Source organism: Muscardinus avellanarius (assembly GCF_963383645.1).
Source record: "Muscardinus avellanarius genome assembly, chromosome: X".
NCBI classification, from domain to species: Eukaryota; Metazoa; Chordata; class Mammalia; order Rodentia; family Gliridae; genus Muscardinus; species Muscardinus avellanarius.
In genome coordinates, this window is record NC_137792.1 from 121,795,007 (window position 1) to 121,800,294 (window position 5,288).

Sequence of the window (5,288 nt, forward strand, 5' to 3'; positions counted from 1 at the left end):
GGTGGAGGTATTTTCTAAAGTTGTGAGAATGGCCAGATATGCAAATGACACAGGCTAGATGAGATTGAAAGCAGTTTATTTGTCACATCCTCTCACAGCCCTGGTTGAATAAGATATCACACATTATACAGGATCACACACATCATTCATGGAGGAGCCAAGGAGATAACCAGGAACTGTGAATCATAGGCTCTATTGTATAAAGTGTGTAGAGATATCAATTTTGTGTGGCAAGATTATGTGATGAACTTCCTTGGATGATTCTGCAGGATTCTTGGGAAATGAAATCCACTTCTAACTTTACATTCATTAGGATTGTTATTATTAAAAAAGAGACAGAAACAAAGATTGACAAAAAGGCAGAGAAACTGATAACTGTGTAATTTGCTGATGGAAACCTGAATGGTACAACTGCTTTGAAAAACAGCACGGCAGAGCAGTTCTTAAAACAATTAAAAATATACGTATAGCATGACTCAGAAATTTTACTTCCGGTTGTGTACCTAAAACAATAAAAACAGACACTCGAATAGATATCTGCACATGCTTTGTTTATAGCAATATTATTTATAAACTGCAAAAAATGAGAGCAACATAAATGTCCATTGGTAGAGAAATGGATAAACAATGTATATACACAAAATGTAATACAATTCAGCCTTCAAAAGGAAATACATGCTTACACATGCTACAACATAGATAAATGTTGAAGGCATACCAGGTAAAATAATACAATTACAAAAATGCATATTACAAGAGTTCCCTTATATAAGATAGAAAACATAGTCAAAATCATAGGAATAGAATGTAGGTATGACAGTGTATTTCCCAAATCCCAGTTAATAAAGAAGCTAAGGCAGGAGGATGTAGTTTGAGGTCAGCCTGAATAACATAGTGCAATGTTTTCTCACAAAAACCCCACAGGAACAAAAAGTAGCATGGTTTCTGCCATGTGCCTGATTAGTAGAAGAAGGAAAATAATTATGTAACTGGGTACCGAATTTCAGTATTGCAACATAAAACATATTCTGAGGATGAAAGCTGGCAATAGTTAAGTAACAATGTGAATGTACTTAATCTCACTGAACTACATGCAAAGATATGGTTAAAATGATAAATTTTATGCTGTCTATATTTTACTACCTTTTCTTGTCAATGCTTTTATACTATGGATCCAAACCAGGGCCTCACAGATGCTAGGTAAGCACTATACCACTGAACTACATCCCTAATTTCATTACATATATTTAAAAAAGTGAAACCATACTATTTTAATCTTTCTGACATATAAATCATTTTAGTAAGTTTTAGATTTCCAATTCTTTTAAATTATGGGCCTTTGCTTTATTTATTTTCTTTTTTTCCCCTACCTTATATCTATTTCTTTTTTCTTTTACTTTTTTTGTTTGTTGGTTTTGTCACTGGATATATTTAAGGGAATGTGCCAGTATTGGAAAATTGTTTTGGTATTAATTTCTAAAATGTAAAATATAGTCAGAGCATGGGCGCTGCGCAGACACTCAGGCAGGGAGGAGGTGGCAGCTGTCACAATGCAGAGTATCCCTCTGTCTTTCCCCTTTGTTCTAATGGTTAAACTATAGTTAAAAGCCTTAGAGTCAATTGAAGCCTTTAGCCCTAAAACTATATAGAGGAAATCAGTGCCTCTGTTTACCTCCTCTCCTCTGTGACCTGGCCTGGGTTTAGGAAAGATAAACTGTGTGTGCTTCAAAGCACCCTAGTTGATGAACAACCAATACTGGCCAATAAAAAAGAGGCGAAGGCCAGATAGATTCATCCCTGCACTTAGTAAGTGCACTGTCCGGAGACAAAGAGGCACCACCTGCCTAAGGAATAAGTTACTACCCCATTGCCTTGGTAATACTGATTTTAAAAAAAAAGATCCTAATACAAAATATATATAAAGGCTGGGGTCGTGAAAAGGGTCAGAGTTCCATTTTGGGACTATCCAGTGTGCAGGTCAGCATGCTGCTTTTTCCTTCTCTTCTCTATTTCCTACTGATTTTGTAATACAGACTTGTTAAAACTGCACTGAGCTGCCAATTAGTTATAATTTTTCTATTCAACAAACTTTAGTTGAATAATAAAAAGAGCCCCCACCATTTAAACTGTAACAGGGAAGTTCCCTTTGTCTTTATCCGATAAATTTCTTTCTTCATAAGGTTTCAGATCAGCATCATCTGGGAAATATTTGGGTTATGGGTTTTTCTATGTAAAAACCTGATGTCTATCAGAGCTTTACTGCTATACAAACATAAATAGCAAAGTGGTACAGCAAAAGAATTTTGTAAACTCCTCAACCCAAATATCAATGGATTGATAATGTCTTTGCTATGGTTCTGCCTTTCCCCCAAACATTCCTTTTAGTTTCCTTTTTCTCTCCCTTTCCTATGTATAAACTTCTTCAGAATATTTTAAATTTTTTGCCATATAAAGTCATTGATTACAATTTTTGTCTTCATTTATTTGCATGTGACAGCAAAATTATATTTTATTGTGTGTGTGTGTGTGTGTGTGTGTGTGTGTGTGTGTGTGTGTGTAATACTGCAGGTTGAATCCAGGGACATTCTACCTCCACGCTACACTCCCAGACTGATTTTTTTTTCCTAATTTTAAAACATGTTCTGACTAAGTTTTACAGGGCCTCATTAAGTTGCTGAGGCTTGCTGTGAATCTGTGATGATCTCATCTGATAGCAACATTTTAGGTAGTTTCCAAGAGTTTCAGCAGCATGAGACCTGACCTGCATCATGGGTGTCCATCTTCTTTTCCTCCAAATTTCCTTTTAATTCCCTGAGACATGTCTAGACAAGTCATTTTGCCTATGGCATAGGTGGGATCCATCAGACTCTACATTTGCAAAACTAGCTCCTTGTTGTGATGATAAACAGTGATACTAAGCAAAACCAAGGTAAGTTGAACAACTACTTTACACTGGGAGAGCAGTTGAGAGACAAATACTCTAGTTCCTGGGCCACCACCTATCATAATTGTATACTTTAGTACCCATGGGGCATATCATTTCTAATATTAATAACTTGTTTCTTCTCTCTTTTATCTTGGTTAGCCTAACAAGAAGTTTATCAATTTTATCAATCTTTTCAAAGAACAAGGTGTTAGTTTTATTAATTTCTGTTTCCTATTTATTGTTGCATATACTTTTGTTGTATTCATTTATTTTCTTCTGATTGTATTGAAGGGCCAATGTGACTCCATCTTGTATAGACTCCATTTTGTTACAACTCAGTGCTATTACTCTGGAATGTATATACATGCAGAACTCTGTTTAACCTTTTCACTGTTCCTATGACTTCCTAAATTTGTAACTACCTCTTGAACGCAATCACCACTCTTACTTCCTCTCTTTGTTCATGGATAAGCTGCAGATTAACTTTTCAGTATAAAGTTCAACCCCTCCCCTGGGGAAACCTAAAGAAGACAAACTTGTTTCCAGATATGGACCTAAGAGGGGGCTAGCCAACAAAAAAACCTATTATCTGTCTCAGTTAAGGTGGCTTAGCAAATAAGAAAAAGATCAAATATAGCTAAGGGTTTTATGGTTTTCCTTCATAAAAAGGAGTCCGGCTGACTGCAGGGGCATGCAACTCTTAACAATTGGCTCGAGAGTCTGCATCCCCAGTGAGCTGGTAATTTTCCTTTTATGCTAAATGTTCCAGTATTGGGAATGGCCTAGGAAGATTTGAGAAAGCTATGATTATTAATGTATTCCAAAAATTGGGTGCGGGGCAAATCTGTGAAAGGACTTGGTTTCTGCCTTGAAGCAGGCAATTATTCCAATGTAAATTAACCTAGCTAAAGGTAATTAGCAATTCTATAGGAGAGGGGAACTAGGACTTCCTCACCCTCATTCTCAATACAGGTTTACATAATAATTGGATAATCTAGCTAGGATGAGAGGAGGGGTCGACCTTCCTGAAAGGAGACACCTTGCCACACCTTGCTGGGGGGGGGGACCTTACAGGGACTGTTTACTATGTCAGAATTATGTAAACAAGATGGAGGTCATGGGTATAAAAAGTCCGGTCCACGTGTTGTATCTTTGGTGGGGCATTCATTTGAACCACCACCCCCTATGCCATTCTGGCATGGGGTTGTAACTATCTTCTGTATTTCTATCTTTTTAACAAACTTTTTTAAATCTCCAGCAAGAGTCCGGGCTAATGTGTTTTTACTCTTAGCTCAGGACAAGAATCCGCATTTTTTCTGTTTTTTTCTGTTTTTTTTTTTTTTTTTTCTGTTTGGGGTTTTTAGTGTGTGTGTTTTGAGGGAAATTGTGTCTGGAACCCTAACAGGGGTCCTCGGGGACAGTTTCCCCAAAAACCATAACATTCCCAAACCATAACACTAAGTTCTTTTAAATTCCTTTAGTAAATGTTTTTAATAACCTTTTGGTATGTGGCTCTCGATCTCCCCCATAGTCCGGGCCCAACCGTATTACTATTTATTTTTATTTTATTTTCTAGTTTCCTAAGGTGGAATCTTCGATTTTTATTAATTTTTTTTTTCTAACACAGGAGTTCAATGCTGTAACTCTCAATATTGCTCTCAATTCATTCCAAAATTTCTGGTAGCATTTATTTTAATTTTAAATATTTTAAAGTTTTTCTTATAACTTCTTTGATCCAGTTTTTAGTTTTAAGTATGCTATTTAATCTTAATTTTTCTACTTTTCATATTTTCTCTATTATTGATTTTTAGTTTAATTCCACCAAGTTCACGTAGTATAATTGTGTGCTTTCTAAAAATTTGTTAAGTTGACTTCATGGCATGGTGTGCTCTATCTTAGTGAATATGCTCCATGAACTTGACAGGAACAAACATTCTACTGTTACTGGCTGAAGTATTCTATAAATGTCATATAGATCCAGTTGATTAATAGTGCTGCTATATTAAACTGTATCTTACTGTATTTCTGCTTGCTGGATCTGTCAATCACTGATTATAAGGAGCGTTGAAGTCTCCAACTATAATCATGGATTTATCTATTTCTTCTTAGAGATTTATTAGCTTTCACTCAGCATATGTTGACACTGTTTATAGAGGCATATACTTTAATTAATGTTCTATCTTCTTGAATAATTTACTCTTTAATCATTAGGAAATACATGTCTTTTTTCTGTTTGTGATGGAGGGAACTGAACCCAGGGACATTTCATCACTGAGTTACAACTCCAGTTTTTTTTTTTTTTTTAATATTTTGAAACAGTTTTGTGCTAAGTTATCATTTACTGTGATCCTCTTGCCTCAGC